Source organism: Neofelis nebulosa, chromosome 9 (genome assembly GCF_028018385.1).
Source record: "Neofelis nebulosa isolate mNeoNeb1 chromosome 9, mNeoNeb1.pri, whole genome shotgun sequence".
Lineage (NCBI taxonomy): Eukaryota > Metazoa > Chordata > Mammalia > Carnivora > Felidae > Neofelis > Neofelis nebulosa.
In genome coordinates this window covers 63,681,858-63,706,112 of record NC_080790.1, presented here as the reverse complement: position 1 = coordinate 63,706,112, position 24,255 = coordinate 63,681,858, and the positions used below count along the sequence as shown (strand labels likewise).

The window sequence follows — 24,255 nt, the reverse complement described above, 5'->3', positions numbered from 1 at the left end:
TCTGGGCACACAGGAACTCTTCCCAGCTTCCCTTAGCACTAAGTTTGATGCACATACTAGTTCAGGCCAATGGGTTATGAAGATAAGTGAGTAAGTATAATTTCTGATTAAATACTTTAGGGGCACCTGGTTGGCTCAGTCGGTTGGGCGTCCGACTTCAGCTCAGGTCATGATCTCACAGTCCAAGAGTTCGAGCCCTGTGTTGGGCTCTGTGCTGTCAGTTCAGAGCCTGGAGCCTGCTTCGGATTCTGTGTCTATCTCTCTGCCCCTCCCCCACTCACGCTCTGTCTCTCAAAATATGAATAAACGTTTAAAAAATTAAAAAAAAATACTTCAAAGTGGTGTAAGTTTTCCATTTTTCCCCCTGCTGATGCAATCCTGGTAGGCCCATGTTGAGATAGCAGTGTTAGGAGATGGTGAGAACCTTCCTCAGCTGGATCCCCGAATGTCCATATGGATCAGAGCTACCTGCTGACTTGTGTGCGAGATGAAGCAAGAGTCTAAAATGAAACCTGGTCATATTGCACTACTGAGATTTTAGAATAAGTTTGTCACCACAGCCGGGGGGATATCCGGAATTTATGGGCTATGAAACTTATACCATTTGATAGGTGTTTTTACAACAGAACACGAAAATAACTTACTTTGGTAAATTTGACAAAACATATGACTGTGAAGACTCATTTGCTAGGATCCTTCTAGGGCCTTGGTGGGAGTCTGCATAGATGAGAGGCCCTGATGCTTAGGGCTTATTAGCTGTACTGTAAGTCTGCCTCTCCCCACAGCATAGCCTACTCTGATACAATTTCTTAGAAACATTTCCATCTCAGGCCTTCTGTTTCGTCATGGAAAGCAAAGTTCTGTTTCCTGACAGGGGAATTCACTCATTCCTTTAAGGGTAGGAAAGGTTTTGGAGGGGAGCTGGTGACGATTCCTACTCCCCTGAAACCGTCCCTGTGGTGACAGACACACATCCACACATGTGCATCACCCCAGTAGCACCATTTGTGTCTTGTGAAAAAGGAGCATAGACGACTTGCAATCCGGGGGAATGGTCTGCCAAACGCCCCGGCTTTTACTTCCCCTAGCTTTGAGAGTTTGCAGATTGCTATCAGAAATTCTCAATGAATGACTGGTTGTCCACTGGATCCATCTCTTCACCCAGTCACTTATTTAACAAGTATTTCTTGGGTCTGAAACTACTCTAGTTGCTGGAGATAGCATGATGAGCAATATTTTTGTGGTGCCTGTACTCCTGCAGTTAAAAACCTAGCCAATTCCTTGATCGCTACTATCAGAATATATGGGGCCGAAGTTAATTCTTTCCGATCTGTGGGTTAAGATTGTCCTGAGCCAAATGAGTTGACTGACCTTTGCCCCTTTTTGACTTCCCACTTGAGGCAGCAGAAAGAACGAATTAGGTCATTCAGGAAAAACTGTTATAGCCTCGGGAAGAAAGTGCTATTTAAATCCAAATCATTAGCACCAATAAATCTAATAATAGACATATAAATTCATAATGCATTTGAATAACTCTAAAATAAATATGTGTGGTGATTAAGTGATGCTGTAATTGGAACTCTGTAGGTGGAGGTGGGATGAGGGGGAGAGAAAACCGCTTTTTCTTCTAGTCCTTATTAACCACCCAAATTTGGGAAGTGTTAACTTGGAAGTGGAATTGTGAGAGCATCTCTGATCATGAAGGGCAGGCTAATGTAATTAGTTTCTGTGTGACGCTTTTGCAAGGTGTACATGCATGTCCTTTGAGTCTATTTCTCATTGTTATTATTAAAATTTTTGCTAAATTGCCAAAATCTCATAGCAGTCCAGGAGCTTTATATGGGAATCATGCTAAATGTGGAGCTTGGGCGCAGTCAGGTGATCATTGAAATATGAATGGTGGTCATGGATTAGCATCCACTTCTCAAATTTCATGCAGTTTGCAGGCTACAGTGGCTCATTCTTATTGCATGATATGCAATGGCTCAGTACTTACAGATTTTCTGTTTTTTAGTGCCAGCCCTTTCCTTCCCCCCAACAAGAGCTATCTTTATGACACCCACATATTTTAAATGAAAGAAAACATAAATACATGCAAAACTGTCATTGGCTTTTAAGGTATTATATAAGTGATTAAATTTTATCATGAGGAGACAACCAGCTAATGGTTTTAGTGGAACACATAAAACCTCATAAAATACAAAAGTTAAATTTTGTCATATAATGGGAATCGGTTAGAGAAACCAACAGAGTTTCCTTTTCCCCCTGAATAAATTCTAAACAGTCCTTAGAAAATGAATTACCAGACTGCAAATCAGGATGAAATATTTTATAGCCATAAAACTAAAGCTACTTTCAGACCACTTAGTTGGAAGGAGAAAAAAAAAAAAAAAGGGAGAGTAACTTGTCAACCCTGTTGTTGCAGTGTCATTGCCAATGGCATTGATGCTGGGCTCTGCCTCCATTTTAACAGTTTGACCTTGTTTAGAACAACCTGAATCCGATCGACAGGGCTCCCTCACAATCCCCCAACCAGAATAGAAGGCGCAGCCCCTCTGAGAGCACATTCAGCTGGAGCTTTGCCAATTGAAGTAATTACGTGATGAAACTATTTAACTTTGACTAAAATACTCTCACCAGGTTCTTGCAAACGGTGTGTCTTATATCTTGTCGAAGCAATTTTATATCATGCCTTTAAAGTACAGTAATGGCCCCTTGCATTGACAGAATCCTCGTAAAAGGAGAAGACCGAGACCTGGCTCATGAAGTGGTATTGATTTTCTGAGTTCCTGCTCGAGTTGCCAAAGATACAACACTGTTGTTAAGGAGAGGAGATGCCTTGGCCTTCAATATCACAGGAGGGTTCCTCGGTAAGCACAGGCGTCCGGAGGCCCCTGTGATAAATAATGTATTTGGGTGATAACTGCCTGTATTACTTTGTTAGTTTTAAAGTGACTCAGCACTCGTTCATCCCAAATGCTTCTGGATGTCACTGGTAGCTGTGGCAAACTGTTCTATATATAAATAGTGCCCAGACTCAAAGAGAGCTCCTCTTGAGGGTTAATTTACATGAATGATTTATTTTAGGCAGATTTTTCTAAATTTTAATCAGTTAGGACAATGACCAGATCTGACTTCTGGGTAGAGTGATGGCTTCAATTTGTTGCTTAAAGAGAGCTTAAATGTGTCTGCAGATCCGGAACTATATCTAATACAGGTTAAGTTAGTTTTTAGTCACTTCTAGTAAGTTCGTGTGAGAAAGATTTATAACCTTGAGCATAGCTCTATGTATGTCATTATAGATAGCAAGAGAAGGAAACCAAGCATCTGATCAGATGCTTGCAAAATATGCATTTCCACCAACCTACATAAATGGATACAACTTAATCTTCCCTTTTTTTTTCAATCTTAAGTTGATAAACTGCACAGTGTCTAATGCTGAATAAAAGTAAGAAGAATGATCTGATGATTTTCGAGGAAAATTGAAAGTTATGCTTTTTAATCTATTGAAAATATGAATATCTATACTCAAAGCCTTTTTTTTTTCTTTTCGGTAGTGGTGTAAAGATGTAAGGGATAGGAGTGTTGTATATTGACTCCACTCCTGATTAGAACACTTCTTGGAGGAAGATAAAGGTGAGGGTGGAAGGTTTGGAACAGTGGGGGCAGAGCTAAGTCTCTGGCAGAGAGCCACGTAGTATGTGTCCCTGTCCCCCATCCCCACGGGGCCCACATGAGTACCCCATGAGAGAAAAGGAGAGGGAGAAGAGGAGGGAGGTACACACATGGTTTCTCCTCACTGAGAAGACAGAGAAGGCCAGAAAAGCAGGGCAATCAGCTGGAGTCTCTCCTAATCAGTTAAGATGATACTGGTCTAGTAGCTTCTCTTTCCTCTCCTATTCTAAAAAAACTGGAAGAGCTGGCAAGTTGGCCATGAGCCACGAATGTACATGTTGTGCACTGCTTAACTTTCAGGAATATCACTAAAGTAACAGGGCTCTTTGTTGGGATAGCTTTGGTGGCGAGGGTACTGTCTGCCTTGTAGTCTTTGTTGAGTGACATCACTGGAATTATGCAGCATTCAGCCAGCTTGCCAGCGTGCAGTGGTCCTGGAGAAAAGATGCTGTGCAACGAGAAGATAGCGCGACCTCAGTGTCCTTATCCTTACTCCAAGCCCTTCGAGGTCACAGATGGCTCTATGCTTGGCTGGGGAGAGAACTTTAAGTCATATTTGAGATTTTGGTTGTTAAATGAATCGGAGTGACTCTTAAATGAGACAAATCTATCCTGAAAGAGACTGGGGGTTTATGAAACAGCAAGGTATGAAGAGAACCATTTATCGGGGAGGTAAGGATTAACATGGTAGAGTGGGAGGCGGTGCTAGAAAAAAGTTATATTGTTTCATGTTTACATGGCAATGAGTAGCAACTTCTCAATAAATTCAGTACATATAAAATGAGAAGATTGCCGCTCTCTTTCCCTGCAATCTCAGAACATTTTCATCACACCAAAATACATATTTTCTCATGAGTCTAAGGAAACTTACTTGCCTAGAAATCAGTTTTGCTTGACTTTGTGCTCTATTTCCAGTGAGGAGGCTCCTCCTAGTCACGTGTCTGCTGTGCCCTGTTTCCAAGGATGGACTATCACCTTTCCCTGTGTCTGAATCCATTCTCATGGTTTTCTACAACTGAATGCCTTTACGATCATGATCCTATTTTACTCTCAGTAGTTGTCTGAACACCCATCCCTTACCTGAGTTTTATTTAATCTGATGCCATAAAGTTTAGGGTTTGCTGAGATTCATGTGGAAAACCTCCCAAACTGGTTGGTTTAGGAGACGTGCTAGTGCAGGACCACTGAGGGCATTGCTGCTTGGTCAGCAGCCTCCTAAGACACTGTGTACCTTATTTCAGGTGGAAGGAAGCATCTTTGACAATCCCAATACCACCCAACATTTACCATTTGGTTACCGAGGAATGGTGTCATTCCTGGGTGTAATCGCGTTCTTCTAAATGTTCTGTCATCTTAGATGGACGATGTGAGGATAGTTAAGGGTCCATTAGCCTGGGGCAAATGAGGAGGTGATGCCCTCTGAAGCTTGATGAAGGTCAATTAAGGACAACTGAAAGATAACACTAATTCACACAGTGGGTAATAAAACAAGGGACCTCATTATCCTAAAAGGTGATACTGGAAGGAAATATAAATGGATTTTAAAAGGGTTTGGACAAATTTATGAATGACAGATTCATAAATGGTTTTAAAGAAAAGTGGGATGCAGTCGACCTTTAAGGTGGATGTCAGGAAGGATAGTCATACCTTCTTGGGCCCTTCCACTTAGAGCTGCTTTGAGCAACAGGACCCAGAGTTGAAGGGAACACAGGCATGGGTGGTCAGTCTACTGCCAGCTCAGGAACACATGGAGAGCAGAATGGAAGCGGAGAGGTTGAACTTTGAAGGCACACCACTTTCCAGTTCAATGGCCGTGGGAAACATCAGACGTCTAACAAAGGGAAGGATAATATGTAATACGTACTTTGCACAGCTTTTAGGATCAGAGAGACTATGTGCAGAATATGTCCAAAGTCTATGGCGAGCACTCAAAAATTGCAACTGTTATTATGAGTAAATCAATGGATATTAAAACGACACTCTTTGCTACTTTTACGCACAGTCACTTGTGCTGGGCCGGTGGTTTCATTATGTCATTGAATATTCCATCTGTAGAACCACATAACTTTAGACCGTTACCCATAGAATCTTGGCAAGTGGACATCGCCTTGAAGAGTTTGGTTCTAAGAGCAGCCTCAGGTATTGTGATGCCTTGATGTAATTTTAGGAAGTTTTAGGTGCCTACACTAAAGGCTTATACCTCTCCCACCCGTTACCTTCATGCTGAATCTCTTTACAAAGGACAAGATTTACCGAAGCTCTGAAAGCTTCCCAAACAACCCTTTGAGGAAAGACAAGGTGCATTTAATGAAAATCCTTTGACACCACACTGCCAATACCACCCTGCCTAAGAATTTGAACATTAATTAATAAGAATTATTAAGAACAATAAGAACATTAAGACCAAAAAACAAAATTAAAACCAAAAAAAAACCTTTCTCTTGCTGAAATGGTGTGATTTAGGGGTAGATGACACTTTTGGGTAGGAAAATACCTTCAGGAGCCCTCTTTCTTCAGAAAGACAAAATCCTTTGGATCTATTACGGAAAAGAAGTGAGAGAAATACTCATTTAGTTTTGCATAATTGAAAAACATAAAATTTGAGTTTTATAGCGACAGTCGATAAAAGAGATGGGCAGAGGACTTTTGCCTGGGTGTTTAAGGAAAGAAATGATGGGCGAGAAATTCCCTGGAACAAGGATGACCAAGGGACTTTAAGATTAATGGTATTTGCTTTGCAATTTTAGGTTGTTTCTATTTGGTGTTGTGTCATGATCTCTTCTATTCTACCCAAAGTAAAAATTAAAGTTAGTCACATGCAATAGCTTTGTACTGGTGGTACTTTGGGGAAGCAAAGACAACAGAGGAGATGATGCACATGGGTAAAGTGACCAAGGAAAGAGGGGCAGTCTGGGGAGGCAGGGCCATAAGTAGAAAGAAATAAGTGGGAGTGACCAGGAAAGTAGGACATCCTTCCCTTCCTGGAAACTCTCAAATGTGTTAGGGACTGTACTACATTTCCCATGTGTGGGACTAGGCTGAGCCTGGGTCATTTCATCAGGACATTTAAAGGAGACTGTGTACCTAGAAGATGGGAGGGCTTGAGACACTCATATTATATGTCTGTTATCATTTGAACTCCATTTAAATGAACTCACATCCCAAAGATGCTGGTATTTGTTGACTTTCATCAATTGTCAGTTATGGAGATACAGACCGAAACAAAGAATGCTAGTCAAATTAATACTTCATTGTATGTGCACAGTACTTGAAACTTTACAAAACACTTCCATCTCTATTATTCATTTGACTCTCCAGTCACTCTGTTAAATACGTAGCAAATTAGGAAAATTTTAGTTTTTCCTAGTTTAGGTATCTAGAAATCCCATCCTTAAATAGGTTACAGTTCACTCTATGCAAGTAAGTCCTTGGATATTTGTTAAGCGTTAAGTAGTTAACTCATAGTTGGTTAGAAAACCCACATGGGCTGGAATGTTGGTTTTGTTACAGTTTATGAACCCTGGTATTCAACATTAATATAGAAAAGGTAGAGGGGACATTTGCTGAGCCGAATGCTCAGGTCTCTGGTATCTTGGACACACAGAACAATATGTAAAGTAATAGCAAAAACAAACAGCTTAGGAAAAGCAAGGCAAGGTATATTTGTAATTCCTGAAAAGGATTTACGACCTATATAAACATGAATCATAAACCCATTGGCAAATAGATCCAAGCTCTTTCAGGAAGATGTTTCATTTATATGTGGGAACTAAAAAGTCGGGATGAGAGAGGCAGTCAACAACAGAAAAGAAGATTCACGTTACTCAGAACACATAATACCTTGGTAAATGATTATCCTGACATTTTAGTTATAGACATTTGATTTTAATTTCCTCCACACCTGTGCTCACTTTTGAGGGGACAAGGCTTGCCAATAATCCTCTCAGAATTTTTTGGGTTATATAGCCTTATGGAAAGTCTTCTCTGTAAAATACTGGACAAGTTCCTCTGTTAAATTTCCACTGTAGGCTCACTAGAAAGGGTCAAACTATATCCATCAAGAGGAAAGTGAAGGCGGAAGTAAAGGCATCTATAATCCAGGCTTTGCTACATATTAGCCGAGTAGCCTTGAGCAAGTTGCTTATGTTCATTCATATATTTATTCAGGTAATCAGTGGATATTTATTGATTTCTTATCACATTAAAAAAAATATATTTTCCACAATGATCAATATGAATATGAGAAAACAAAGCCATTTCCCTCAGGTGGCATACCACTTAGCAGACTTGAACTCAAACAGGAACTGAAAACAAGAAAGGAGAGCTTAGGACAGTGTTTGTCAGCCTGTAGATCCTCCAATAAATATATCTAACGAATAAGAGACAACAAAAACAAAAACAAAAGCAATGGAAGTAAACAATCAAAAATGCATACATATATACATCTTTAATATCAGCATATGCCCATTCAGACTATGTTGTATATAAATGGGGGTATATATACAGATGGGCTTACACTGGGCATACTATTTTGCAATCTGACTTTCCTTTTTTTCCTAATAATATACATACTGAATATTATTTACTGCTGACTTTATTGAATACTGCCTTGTAAGCTAAACAGTTTACTTTTTCCAAAAATTTCCTGTAATAAGGAGAATTGCAGGATCTGTGATAAACATGCCTTTTTTTTTTTTTAATAGTTTTATGGGTCACTTTTCACATATCTATCTATACACATTTTATTTAATCATATTGATTTTTTTAATTTTTTATTTTATATCAATAGGATATGTATGTATGTCTGTGTGATATGTATGATATGTGTGTGCGATATATTATTTCATATATATATATACTAAATGTGCCCCGTAACATTATATCATGGACACCTTTCAGGTCAATAGGACCTAGCTATTATTAATGGGATTCTATGTCATTATGTCATTCAGTTATTTGTCCCATGATGGGCATTCATGTTATATCTGCTTTAAATTTTTTTAGCAGTTTAAACCAGTTGTCCAAAAAATGTGTCTGTATTATATGTATCTGTGTGGACTGATGTTTTCACAGGGAAGATTACCAGAAGAACAGTTTCTGAGTTAAAGAGTCTGTTTATCTTTTTTATGTTTATTTACTTATTTTGAAAGAAAGAGAGCACGTGTGCACACTCGTGCAAGCAAGCAGGGGAGGGGCAGAGAGAGAGGGGGAGAGAATCCCAAGCAGACTCCATGCTGTCAGTGCAGAGCCCAACGTGGGGCTCAAACTCACGAACCGTGAGATCATGACCAGAGTGAAATCAAGTCAGATGCTTAGCCAACTGAGCCACCTAGGTACCCTAAGAGTCTGTTTATATTTAATAAATATTGACAGAGCGTTTTCTCAAAAAGCTTAGCAATCCATTTTCCACCAACAATATGTAATACCCTATGTCAATAGTAGCACCATGCACTGACCTTGAGTGAACTTTTAGGTACTTTCTTACCCTCTCAATTATGTACAGAATGTCTCAGCCTGGCATTCAAGACCCTCTATAATATGAATTCAATTTAACATTTGAGTATTTTCCTTCATTACTGTCCTAATAGATAGTACATATATAGAAACCCTTACTTTAGCCAAAGTCATTGCATTGTTTCTAAAATCACATTGGTCTTTTCTTTTTTTTAAATATAATTTATTGCGAATTGGCTAACATACAGTGTGTACAATTCCTTAAGCTTTACTCAAGACTGTTTGGATTTGGCTTTTTCTTCCTTTCCACCACTTTCCTCTTTCTGACAAAATTTCCCTTGTTCTTCAAGCCTACATTCTTCCTTGGTCTCCCTGAGACCTTCAACTGTGTTCCCCTCCACTCTGGAACTGTCATCGTGTTTTATCCATGTCTGTCTTGTGGTACTTCTGTATAATGTATATTGTATTATATACAGTTCTTTATATACCTGCTTATTGCCCATACTAAATAGTAATATTTTGAAGATAGATGATCTGTCTCTTCATTAGTATTTTTCATATCTATACTTAATTTTTTTTTTTACCAAATTGAATTAAGGGGATCAGTGAAAGAGCTATCACAATATACTCAGTGAGTAGGGAACAAAGCAGAGGAAGCATTAAAAAATAATGAGTATATTTTACAACTGAGTTACTGGGAGAATGAGGATTCCTTTCTTTAACAAGTAGCAGGAGGAGACCATAGTTTGGACACAATCCGTTTTAGGCATTATCAGGACACCTGGGTGGCAGTGTACAATAGGGAGATAGTTGTATGCGATTCTGACTTTAGAGAAATTTGTATATAGACTTCCCTCAATTCATTTATATGCTTTTATTTTGAAATTAGAATGAGCTAACACATGTATAATAGTAGAAATAATTATTTCCTATATGGGAACACTCTAAAATAGTAGGAAATTGCTAAAAAGGCTTTGACCGCCCATTCTTTTTTACAGGTGTCACAGATTTTGAAAGCCTTATTTTTCTCATGTAAGGCAAATTGGTGATGGTCACACTTCCAGTGGGGTGTGTGTGTGTGTGTGTGTGTGTGTGTGTGTGTGTGAATATTATTCTTAGTTCTTTCTAGGATAGCTGACGTTCAGCAGCTGACACATACGTGTATGGTCATCCTAGTTATCAAAATAGTGAAATCCTTCTCTATTGGAACTTAGATTGTTTATGATCCATATCCTATAAATGCTCTCTTGCCATCACCCTGGTAGCCCTAATCCTTCTCTTAGAATCCGTTTTCCTCTCTACCAGCCCCTTCCTTCTCACCCTAATCCTCCCATACTTAATCAAGATCTGGCAACTAAACTGTTAACACCTGACAAGGTAGAGCCCTCTTGGGTCCTGTTATAGCTCTGGATGGTGTCTATACATAACTGATCATCCCCAGATGTCTGTCCATTTGAATACACACAAAGCATGGTCCAGGCTTCTCCTCCCTTATTTGAATGAGGAATTACTCATTTGTCCATCTGAACCCGAGCCTTCTTCATCCATAGAGTACCACTCAGTCTTGACACGTCATTAATACATTAAACCAGAACTGCAAAAGCTAGAGATTTTAAGAATAAGAGGTTGAATGGGCATATTGTGAAAAGAATTCATCTCAGAGAGGACAGATACATGCAAGCCCTGTTTGTTTCAATATTTGCATTTAAAACTGCTGAAGGCAACTTAACGACAGATCAGATGATGATGCAATCCCATTTGTGAATTTAAATCTGATTTGTTTTGATATAGTTTTTACCAAGGAAAGCACTGAGGGAGGTTCTGTGCCACTGCTGTTGCTGGTGTTATTTAACCCATCTATTCCTTCTAATAAAAAATCTGAAGAAATAAAAAACTATTGATCTTTATTTATTGACTTCCTTGTGAGTATAGTTAAAGTTGACACAGATCAATCACAATAAAGTTAAATGGATGATATAGTGTAACGTGCCCTGAGGATTGCGAGGGGGGGGGGGGGGTTTAATTATGAGAACGTTAACATTTCCCTGTATGCAAACTGGGTAGGGACAGGGATTGTCTGACTACATAGGGACACTAGTAGTGGCAGTGACAGAATTCTGGCTACTCCACATGTTCTTCAGCACAGTTTTAAGCCCCAGTGGTGAGGGGGAAAAGCAGGAATAAAGGGAAGTCACACAGCCATTTCTCAAATTTCTTATTAAATATGTGTTTCACCCTGTTCCTCTTTGGAGATCCTAAGTAAGATTAATATCCAACATTGTCAAGAGGGAGAAGGGAAACATACCAGGGGTGGTGAGGCATGCTGGAAAAAGCAGAGTATCAGTCTTGAACTCTACTGCCCGCATCTAACCTATGCCACATTACAAGAGTCATTTCCTCTCTTCCTTCTACCCCTATCACTCTGCTATTTCTAACCCATGGAGTAAAATAATCTCTTGGAAAAAGAGCATGTTGCCAGTGGAAGAGTTCTCATCTCTTCTGTTGAGGTTGAGTCAGGACCAAACTGCTCAGATAGCAAAGTCGTCTGACTAATAATAGTTGTCTCTGACTCCTGTGTAAACGAAGATGACATAGTTAGCTCTGATTAGCAGTGCACGTGTTGTGATTATCTTTCTAACATTGGGAATGTCTTTGCCCTGAATCGTCCACACATGCTCACTCAGTTCCCATTGTAGCCAATATCGAATCTCAGCTGAAATTAAGCAGTTGGTGGAGAGCAATAGTTACAGATCAACTAAGGGGTATTTGTGGGAACTGGAGCATAAATATCTTAGCTTCATTAGGCTAGTGTTCTGAAATGGACTCACTAAGCATCTTGATCCTCTTATGGATGCCTGTTCCAGTGACTGCAGTCCCGATGGCTACCAATACTTAGTTGTGTGTCCAGGTGGATTGGAATTGAAATGATGATAGCCTTGTAGTGGAAAATTATGAATCCTTCATTGTTGTGGCATAAAGTACTGCCATTTATGTCTTTTGTATTTGATTTTATTTCTAAAGAACCCGGGTTTTAAAGTCAATAACATTAACAGAATTCGAGAAAAGTGTATGGCCCTGCTTTATATTGTATTCATATGACATTTGAAACCAAGAACATTTCTGCTGGTGCTCAGAAACATGTTTTCCATCTTGTATATGGGCTTTTCTTTACCCCATCCCCTCCACAAAAACCAGACCTGACAGAAACTGTTGTACTCTTATGTAAAGGTGAAAGAAATAGGGCTGCATCTCAGGGAATAAATGTTTCTTTGATTTCCTTTTCTTTTTCAATTGGTCGCCAATAATTTTAAACTTTGCTGGCGTTTTCCAGGCAATAGAAGAAAGAAAGGAAGGGACTCTGGAGAGGAATTCTGGTCCTTTCTGTAAAGTGTTCTCACCTGGTTGTCCATTTTGAAATGCAGCCTGCCTGCATACAAAGAGACCACCACCATTTTTCACATGCAAAGACAATTGACAGTTGGTCCAAATGCTGGAAATAAGGTCACAGCAATTTCCATAAGAGGCAGAGTTAATGGGATTCTGGCCACTCCTAATACTACATGAAAATACTAAGTTTGGTGCAAAAATCATCTTAAAGTGCACACCTATATTACCAGGAAAAGAGAGTCCTGATCTCTTTGGGGAGCCTAGAAATCTAGGATGGCTAACTCATTTTCAGTGGTATAACAAGCTTCTTGTTATCATCCACTTAAAAGGTTTATTGTGAAGCTCATAGTATTTCTCCTGGGTAAGGGGTGAGAGTGTTTGGAGGAAGAAAACTGTTTCTTAAAAAATACCATGTTATATATACATTATTTTTGGAAAGGCTATTTATTTATTTTGATGAAAAGGAACTCTAGTTTCAGTGCTTCAATGGATATATTTGGGGATGCCTGCTTAATATATTAATAAAAGAACCTCATGGAACTCTGCTTGTCGGTTTGTTATTTTTCTTTAGATTCTTTTTTTTTTTTTGATTGAGTATACATGAGTTGAGTCAGTATTTGTGCATTCATCAAACGTTGATGAATAGTGTATTAATTAGGATTAGGTTCAGCTGCTAGTAACAGAAAAAAAAATGGCAGTGGCTTAAGGGAAAAACATGTGCTTATTTCTCTCTGACTTGATATTCTAGAGGAATGCAGTCCAGGGCTGTATGGTGGCTCTGTTTCCCCTGGGCCTTCGAGTTCTCCACTCCACCAACCCTAGACTAGAGTCCTCAAACTTATGGTCTCCTGTGGCATTGATAATGCAGGCTGCAAGATAGAGGATGGGTTATGAAGAGAACAAAAGGAGAGACATGCTCTAAAGACAGGATTCTGTTTTTTTTTTAAGTTTATATATTTATTTTGAGAACGAGAACAAGCAGGATAAGGGCAGAGTGAGAAGAGAGAGAGAATCCCAAGCAGGCTCTACACCATCAGCACAGAATCTGAAATGGGGCTTGAATTCACAAATGGTGAGATCATGACCTGAGCCAAAATCAAGAGTCAGATGCTTAACTGAGCCACCCAGGTGCCCCAAGATAGGATTCTTTTAAGGTAGCAAAGGCAGGGGGCGCCTGGCTGGCTCAGTCGTTTAAGTGTCTGACTTTGGCTCAGGTCATGATCTCATGGTTTGTGAGTTCAAGCCCCACATCAGGCTTTGTGCTGACAGCTCAGAGCCTGGAGCCTACTTCAGATTCTGTGTCTCCTTCTCTCTCTGCCTCTTCCCGACTTGTGCTCTGCCTTTCAAAAATAAATAAATGTAAAAAAAAAAAGATGGCAAAGAGGCATTTCCACTTTTATTCTAATGACTGGAACTTAATCACTTGGCCACTTGTTATTTCTGAGATACTGTGAAATGTAATCTTAATTCTGTGGGGTCCTGGCTTAATATTCTGCTATTATGGGAAAAAATTGGAGAACAGATATTAGAGTACAACTAGCATTCTCTTTAACAAGAAATTTACCTGATTTGGACACATAAATACAGCTGAGGGATGTAGGGAAGCCCTAACCCTTAATTCTTCAAGGAATACTTCAGAAAAATGGTACAATGCCAAACATACATAGAATTAGCTACATTAAATGCAAAACAAGTAACAATTCTATTTGTTCTGTGACAGTGTAAAACTGCTAAATGTCATCAAGAGGGGAAAATGCTAAGTCAAAGAAGGCTGCAAGCTCTTTGGTGTAATTCAACCAATGAGTTCTGGTGAACCAGATTGATGTTCTTCACCCTTGCCCTAAATGTGTTTGTTTATATCAGGATTTTCCATGATTATGTAGATTCAAGCACAAATGTTGTACTCATTTAGTAGTTCCAAATTTTGGCAATGATAGTTTACAGTTTTATTTATGGTACCTGTGATTATTATATGGTACCTGTGATTATTTGATAATAACATCAACATATTTTTATTTGTTTCTCCCTTATAATCTCTTAGTGTCTATATTTCCTCTTCTGTCTTTATACACACCTTTTAATCTAGTATCTTCCACAACTAATTCAGAAATACTTGCTCCATTTTGAATAAACTGGAGAAAGATCCTCAAAGGTTTCCTATTGTTGGGGAAAACAGCCAACACAGCAGTAAGATGATCAGAACCACGGACAGCAACACACATGCTTCATCCCTACCCTAATCCCACATTCCCACAAGAGTTTTATTAATGTCTATAAATGTTAACCCTGAGGCAGTAGAGATTCAAGTGAGAGAGTCTGAAAGGGGAGAGCATAGGGGAAAAAGCCAGGGGCGGTCTACATAGTTCTGTACTCACTCCCCTTCCCACCTCCCACCCCCACATCACCAACCAGAGTAGTTTTTCTCCTGAACTCTCTCAACCCTTAATTAATTTCTAACGTCTACCTCTATTACTATGGAAAGTATAGACCATGGAAAGTATAATAAACTTAAGATGGTATCTCATAATTTTCCCAGACTACATGTCTTCAACATCTTACTGGTTTTAGCTTTGTTTTCAGTTCAAGTATATGAACAAGGCATAATTCAAATTATTTGACGTATTTCCAGGATTAATTAAGAGGAATGCCTAGACTCCGGAGTCACTGGGTCCTGCTTATTGTTGCTCACCTAAAGTGCAACTTGTTCTAATGATTCTGACTCATTCCTTCTTATTCACACTCATTCTTTATGTAGTGACACTAGAGTTCAAGTTCTTTATTTTGTAGATAATTAGTTAAAAGCCCAGGAAGAAAAAAATCATGTAATAAGTTCAAGGTCATATGGAAAATTAGCAGCATATTTAAGCATCCATTCATTGTTTTCTGACCCCAGACCCATCACCACTCTGATCTACTGTAACATATCACTTCTTCAGGACATTAACATTAATCAGATTTAAGGTGGTTATAAAACACATAGTTTGTGGTCATCCTGAAAACTTTATAGCTCAACTACCTCTCAGACAGGGTTCTAAAACACATCATGGCTTTAACTCTATTATTTCTTACTCTTCCACTTGGTACATATTTATAGAACTCTTGAGTATCACATGCTGCATATTCTGATGGAGCAACCTATTCCATCTGCTTGGGCTTCAGAGCTGGATAGTGATGAACCATGAGTCAAAAGTATCCATGGAACTGAGAACTCTCATTCAGGTATATGGATCCAGAGCCCAGTTTGTAAGAGCCCCTCCGTTGGCTTTCTCACTGAATGCTTGCCTTAACTAATGGTGATCAGCAGCAAAGTGTGTCTGTTTGAGCTCACCTCTACTCCAAAACTGACCTAATAGAGACTTCCAAATGGAGAACTGACAAGACTCTGGGGCAGGCATAATTCAGAAATAAAATGCAACAGCAGTTCAAACATAGCACAGTCAGTTCATTCTTTTTTTTTTTTTTTTTTTTTTTTTTTTTTTTAATTCAGTGCAGTGCTCTGGGCATATAGTTTGTTTTCTTATTTGATCCTCAGTTTTGCTCTTTTTCCCCTCTCTCACTGAGGACCATATCTAACCACATCCACCAGACTTCATAAGAGTGCTGAGTTGTCATGCAGGAGTTTTACCTCACACTAGGGAGATATTAGTTGATAAGATCCACCTTGTTCAGATTTATTGCTTTAGCATATTTCATGCTAAAAATATTTTTTCTACCATCTGCTAAGATTAGCACTCTAGTGGTATAATAAATTTACTCACCCTGTTTCTGTGATGTAGTTTGGAACCAACTTTATACTTTATTCGGCCTAATTGAAAATAGGATAAGATAAATGATGCACTTTGAATTTCTCTCTCCGACATACCATTGTTCATTACTTCAACAGAAGATGAGTACATGCGATTGTAATTTTAGTGGTTCAGTAAAACAAAAGTTCCCATGGCAAAAATACAGATTTAGCCATTGTCATCATCCAGTGGAGTCTTGTAAAAAAATATTTAATGTTGTTTGGCCCTCCCAAATTGAAATATTGTGTTTCATTGAAATACAAAACTGGTGGCCATCTTTCCAAAACATGTTATGAAAAGAGATATATTTCATGGAAATATGGGACTTGGTATTCATTTACATCTGAGGCCCAAACTTAAGGCCAAATTTAGAATCTGATATATTCTTGGCTCAGTAGGACATGTGGATTTCCTTCTCTGATTTAGTCTTCTGCTCAAGCTTGAGTTGTTTTGGCCATTTTGAAAGAGAAGTAGATGTAGGGGGTTTATTATGTGTTAGATTGTTATGGACCCATACTCTTGTGTAGCAGATCAAAGTCTCCAACTTTGATCCTGGGCTGGACTGTGAGACTTGCTTTTGCCCAGGGGACATCAGCAAATGTGATGCAAGCAGAGGCTTTAAAAATGCTTGAAGACTGGGACCTAGAACACAGTCGCCACAAAAAGAAGTAGTGACTAGCCCATTTGAGACGGGTGGCCAGGCTGACAGACAACACCAACCTCTAGACATGTGAATGAAGCCATCTGAGATTATCCAGCCCTTTTTGAGCCACCAAATGATGATAGTTGCATGTGTGAACCCTGGTAAGACTAGCAAAAGAGCCGTCTAGCTGAATTCACTCTAACTTGTTGACTCACAGAGTCATAAGGAAGTAATATTTTTACTTTTTTTATTTTGACTTAAATTTCTTTCTTAATTTTTAAAATTGTGATAAAATACACGTAACAGTATTTTTAATTATAATCTACAACTTTCTGAGGTGGTTTGTTATACAGTAACAAATAACTGATAGAATATCTAAAACTTTCCTCTACCACCAATAAACACAGAGAACTTTATGATTAGGATTGAGAATGATGGACAGACTAAGGCCTAGATTAAGCCATAGTTGTGGCTGGGTGGAAGTTGCTAAAGAGACCATGTGAAATGTACTAGAAGATCAAGATAAGGAAAAAAAATGGAAAACCATTATTTATTACTGTTTATAAACATTATATACCTCACTTTCCTCTCCTATAAAATGGGCATAGTAAGGGTAACTTCTGATGAGGACTAATCCACATAAAGCACTCAAAACAGGGCTTGATACAGAGTAAGCATGCAATAAATATGAACTGTTATCATCCTGTGTACATAATATATTAACATGTGATTGGCCAAGTATCTTTGCAGCCATGATATTAGTGACTCACAAAGTTGAAACACAATAAATAAATAGAGGTGGTTAAGACTTTGTGATTCTAATTTAGTTTACAAGTGATGGGCATGTCATGGCTCAGCTGCAGAGAGCTGTCTGCACATTGGCCACTGGGCCCTTTCCAAATGTCTCTGTAGGAAAGTTAGTTTTAAATCAAATTAACACAAAATCCTACACGAAGTTTTCACAAGAAACTTTTTACTCCCAAATTACCAATTTGACCTATGTCCATACCCTCAGAAATCAGAAAGGAAAAATAGCACTTAATGCAATAAAAATACCTCCATACAGCCCTATTTCCCATGCCAGATCGTTTTCCCTAGTGTAGAAAGAACTATCAAATGATTAATATGATGTGATGTAAAATTCTTGAAAATATATAAAAATGTAGATATTTAAATTTTTTCCTCTTAACATTACAGTTTGGTGACCAGGTGATGGCAGGAGTCTATATTTGAGTGTGAGTCTTTGAGCGTGAGCATACTCAGTGTGTGAAGAAGGCTTCCTCCACATTTTACCAGATATGATGTATTCATTTGCCAAAAGGTATAATTTGTATATTATGGTCTGAGTTTGAAACATGGATATGTTTAAGAGAGGGAAAGTGTTGTCCCAGTTCTCTGACCAGAGCCTTGAGGCTCTACTGAAATGCCTCAGTATTTTGTGGATCTTTCTTTTTTACCTCTTTCCTTCCTTCCCTCCTTCTCCCCTCCCTTGTCCCTTCCTTCCTTATTTCTATCTCTCTTCTCTTCCTTCCTTCTTCCATTTTACCAGTATGGTTGACTGGAAGAGAGGAGTATATGTTTATTAGAATGTTATCATCTGCTGTACTGTTTCTGACTTTCTTAGTCATTAAAAAGTGAAAGCAATAAACTTTAACCTTTCTACACCTCTTCTTGTCTCTACAATCTGGGAAACCTTCATAGGAGTGAAGGTTTAAATCAGTGTATCATGGTGGTCAAGAGCCTGGTCTTGAGTCTGGAAAATCTGTGTTCAAATCCACACCCCGTACTTTGTAGGAGTCTGACATTGGGCGGACTAATTAGTCTTTTTGAGGCTGAGCCCATCACCTGGTAAATAAGGTTAATGATTGCCACCTTAAAGAGCTGAGATGATTAAGTGATTTTATATACGCAGCATGAATGGTACATAAATAGTGGTCAATGAGTGGTGAGGATTATCATTTCATTTAATAGAATGTGCTGGGCTATGTCATGAAAATTTTCAACCACCCACTCTGCCCACCAACTCTACACCACTTACTACTAACTGGAATAAGACAGCTGATCAGGGATGGGGTTAAGGTCATGTCCTCTCATCAGCACGGACCTTAGAGATTACTAAGCTCAAAATCATGGCCCCAATGGCTGGCACTCTAACATCCTGTTCTCACCCACCCACAGGTCACATCTACATTTTCAACCTGAGACTGATTTAAAATGAAGAGCAGCAGAAATAACATTTAGGTGATGTTATTTCTCAAGATGATTAGTTCAACCTGCTCATTTTTCAACCTTTTGCTATCTAATATGCTAACCAGTAGCTACATGTACCTATTGAATAATTGGAATATGGCTAACCTGAATTGAAAAGTGCCATAAGTATAAAATATACACTAGATTGTGAAGACTTAGTATAAAAACTAATGTAAAATATTGCATTAATAATTTTAAATTGATTATACATTGAGTGATTGCATTTTACACACATTATATTTAAAAAGATATTAAAAGGGGTGCCTGGCTGGCTCAGTCGATGGAGCATGCGACTCTTGATGTCAGAGCTTCATGTTGTGTGTAGAGATTACTTAAAAATAAAATCTTAAATTTTTTTTAATATTAAAATTAATTTTCTGTTAAAACTTTTTTTTTTACTGTGGCCACTAGACAATTTAAAATAATATTTGGGTTCATATTCGTGGTTCACATTATGTCTTTTTTGGGCAGGACTGTTTCAAACAAAGCAAATTAGGCATATAGATGTGAAGTGACTTGCCCAGGACAGCTCAGCTTTCATCAGCAGGACACAGATGTGATTCCAGATTGCCTAGCTTACAGTGATTTCTCTCTCAACACACAACCTTTTTTTGGCTAACGATCTTTTTTTTTTAGACTGTAGAATTGGGTCTCTGATGGTGTCTGGGTCCCTGAAAACTGAGGTTTCTTTGAAAAATACTGCCAGTACCTCCTGTGACTGGCTGTGCTTTTTTGTTGTTGTTGCACTGCCTGGGAGACTGTGCTGCTGTTATCCATTTCTTGCGTCGGTTACAGAAATTGGTATTGTATCTAAAACAATTGCTGTTATTAACAGGTTAAGCTGCTGGGATGTTAAAATAAAGGCTGCCCAGCTTTAGTGCATTTTGTTGTAATCATCTCCCAGATGCCTTGTCGGAAATCAATTCAAGTTCAAAACTGGCTGGAATTGGGAGGTCAAGGCTTTGGCAGACTAAATATTTTATCTTCTGCTCATGTCTGGAGCTTTTAAAGATGTGGACTGGGGGCTCTTTTCTCATACCCCATCTGGACAAAGATGATTGGCTTTGCCATTTTGCCCAGGTTAGGACAAGGTTAAAATCAATTATAATCAATTATTAAGAGTCTTCTGTGGCTGCATTGCTTATAGGGGGATTTTAAAAGTTTCTCAGTTCTGAAACATGCATATCTTAGTTGCTGCTGGAGATGTTGTTATTCTAGAATGTCAAATATAGATGTTATCAGCATCAGGAGTAAATACGCAGAATTTCTACTTCCCATTTCCTTGATACCTATGTTTCAGGACAATGAGAAAAACCTAAAAAGGCTGAGATAATCATCGCTGCTGCACCAAGTTGAAAAATCTTGTTACCTTCTTATATGTGTTAGACAACTAGAGCTATTTATAATTTGGTCACACTGTCAAATTATTTCCTAGGAATTTGTTGAGAGGCTCTCTGCAGTTCTTATGTGATCATTTGCAGTATAAATGCACATGTAAGTGCTCAATCTAAGGTAGACTGAAAGAATCATAGATTTCTAATTCCATAGTAATTTTGAGACAAGCTAGATCCAGCCCTACATTTTATGATAAGAAAACTGAGGCTGAGAGAATTTAAATGGCTTCCCCAATTCTTACAGCTATCCAAAGGGAGAATTGTATCTCCATGTTCCCAAATGCACATGTGGTCCCTAAACATCCAAATGAATCTTTTCCTTTTATATACTAATAATTTTCTTCACAATGATTTAAGAAGAAAAGCTACTTGTACAAAATGAATTTCATTCTGAACCTTGGACCAAGACATGAACTCAATAAACAGAATATAATTTTAAAGTGTTTTCAAAAGGTCACTCAGCTTTATCCTTCATTTCATTTTCCATGAATGGAAATTCTTTGTATCTTAAAATTTCATCCAGATGCAGTAGCTGAGGGTTCAAAATGCTGCCCCCCAATTCTACTTTATTCAGAGTCTATATAGAAGAATAAATCTAGAAAATATGCCAGAATTTTTCTAAAGGCGTGTGCAATACCAGCTATTGAATGAAGAGCGTGGACCACATGCCGATTTTGTCTAGGATGAGCCCATCATTGGCAAACACTACTACATGTTTTCATAGCAAGATCCTTATCCTTGTACTGTACTTAAAAAAAAAAAGAAAAAGAAAAACCACACTATTCCTAATTTGAGAAAAGAAAACACATGTAATCAGGGGCAGCTCTTTGATTTTTAATACTTACTTATCTTTCCACCATTAAAAGGAAGACCCTACTGTACATATTAGCTGTGCACAAGCTTACGTTGGCAGTAGAACCAAAGTGAGATATATGTAAAGCTTTTGCAAAATTAAAATTACGAGGCCTCAGTCATAATAATTGTGTAGACATCAATGAAACACAATGTAGGATTGGGTAAGATCACAGCTGGAACCCAGACAAACCTGGTTTTGTGCCTGGCTCCACCATTACTAGCTATTTGGCCATGGCCATGTTACTTACCTTTCTTAACTTCACATTTTTCATGTGGAAAACGGGGGTACTAATTATGCTAACCTCAGGGAGTTGTTTGAAGATTAAATGAAAAAATGTCTGTAAAACACTTACCACAAAGCTTGGAGTATAGAATAGCAAGCTCCAATAAATCTTAACTATAGTAATGATAACAAATAATAATCATTATCATTAATAATGGTAGCAGCAACAGCAGCAGTCACACTGATAATATATATATTCTCTATTTCTAACATTGTATTATTTTCTTTTGCATCTATATGTGCCCATATGGGATAGAATTGCTTCAATGTCTGTTCAGATCAAAAGTTCTGGATGAATTTTTCATCATGGTTTATTTCATAGCAACACAATTCAAATACTGAACCTTTATCTGTGTGGAAGGATCACAATGTTCATTTGGATCATTGGTTATATTCTAAGAACAGTTTATTCACTGCATATGCAGGGTAACCTGATCCTGATATTACAAGGGGTATTAATTAATTGGTAGAACTGTTTACTCTTTCTTTCTGTATAACATCTAAGTTTGTAGAACATTGTATCAGAACAAACTTTCAAAACCTTTCAAACTCAGCAGATGGCATAATGCAGTGCAGAAGATGTAAGGATTATGGAATAAGACAGACTAGTAGATTTTGCCACTCACTTGTTGGGTCTTGGGCAAGTCACTTCACCTGTCTGAACCTCTGGCTTGTCATATATAAAATGCAGAGAATAGTTCTTACTTTCTGTTATCATTTTGAGTGTTAAAATTAATATAATGCAAGTAAAACTCTTAGCACAATGCTTGATTCATGTTAAGTGATTCTTAAGTGGCTGCTGCCATTTTTATTTTGTGTATTCATGCAACTGATAAATTATGGTATTTGTTTCAGGGAAGTGAATAAACATTTAAATTATATCCATTCATAGTGTCAGTCCACAAACATTGATTGATTGATTGATTGATAACTGACGTGTGCTGGACACTGTGCTAGACCTGGAGGGAAATGGTAAGCAAGAGAAACAGCCTTAAAGGATGAATGGTGGGGCATGAGGCATGGTGAAAGAGAACAAATAAACAAGTGATTTCGGTAAATTACATTAGAGTTTCACTGACTATCTGTTCTCATTGGGGTTGGTAGCCAGTTTGGCTTGCCTCGTTGTAGCTATCAGCTCAGAAGACCACCAGTCTGGAATCTGGATTCCGTGTACACATGCTTTTCTTTGAAGTTGTGCAGTCCTTTACCCTGTGTTTACATAGTTCCTCCATCCAAACATCTCGAGCATTTAAAATTGGCTCAGGAACCTAGTGTGTAACTTCCTAGCTGAGAAGAGAAACTGAAAATATACTCTACCTGCTAGAGTGTTGACATAGCAACAGATAAAGAAGCTCAAGAGAAAACGACTTTCCATTCTCAAAGGTACCCTGTGATGTCCTGCTATTTATTTTTCTTTGCCTGGGCATCATTTCTTCTTAACTGGTTTTGCATCTGATAAGATGAATATTGAGCATTTGCAGTATGATCCTTGCCTGTTGTCAGTTACCAGCCACAGATCACCAGGAGGACCTGCTATTCTTGCATTCAGTACCAGCGCTCCTCCATTCTATTTGCATCTACTTGCTTAGTACCAGGCATGGAAGCATAGAAAGGAGTAATAGAAGAATAAATAATCCTGTTTAGTTTTCATAGAGAAGAAAGTGATTTGAAGGAATGAGTACTCCAGAAGACCCCCATTTCCTTCACCTTTGTGAAAGGAATGCCCTATGTTTTAAATAATGGTTCGTGTGGTATGCAGCATATCCAAAGAGTAAATGCAGAGATGAAAGCTTCTATTTATTTTGTACAGTGAAAATAGAGATCTGGAAATCGCATCTGCTTCTCATTTAAATGTATTTTTTTCCCTAATTATTTAGTTGTATAGAGGCATCAAGCCAGGTTTCAGTCAACAACAAAGGTCTTGTGTTATCTAAATAAAACCTCATTCCTGAAGCCACAGGTCATAACACTTAAAATAACTTAAAGATCTCAACGTGGCTTTCAATGCAAAGTAATTATAATGCCTGGGTCATGAACAATATTATTTTTGTTTTTCTTTTTTTTAATTTTTTAATGTTTATTTTATTTTTGAGGGAGAGAGAGAGAGAGATAGAGAGAGAGACAAAGCATGAGTTGGGGAGGCACAGAGAGAGAGGGAGACACAGAATCAGAAGCAGGCTCCAGGCTCTGAGCTGTCAGCACAGAGCCCCACACGGGGCTTGAACCCACAGACTTGTGAGATCATGACCTGAGCTGAGGTCAGATACTTTAACTGACTGAACCACCCAGGTGCCTCTGTTTTCATTTTTTAAATCAAGTCTAAAGGTATGGAGAAATAGAACTATATCTCCTAATTATTCCCAGTATGACTAGAGGCTGAAAAGATGTTGAATTGGGGAAAATGGTCTTTTATATTGCTATTTATTTATGTATTTATTTATTTATTCATTGAAAGGAGAGCAAATGAATGGGGAAGGGGCAGAGAGAGAGGAAAAGAGAGAGAAAATGAATGGGGAAGGGGCAGAGAGA

General features: G+C 38.3%; 1 long non-coding RNA gene across 2 annotated transcripts in view; it reads left to right on the top strand.

Annotated features, from left to right (window-relative positions):
• Nucleotides 1–2,732: 2,732 nt before the first annotated feature.
• Nucleotides 2,733–24,255, top strand: part of LOC131485063 (uncharacterized) — a 240,984-nt gene continuing 219,461 nt past the window's right edge. For both annotated transcript variants that reach the window (XR_009248610.1, XR_009248609.1), the window contains exon 1: nt 2,733–2,870. This is a non-coding gene — a long non-coding RNA (uncharacterized LOC131485063). The remainder of the gene's footprint in view (nt 2,871–24,255) is intronic.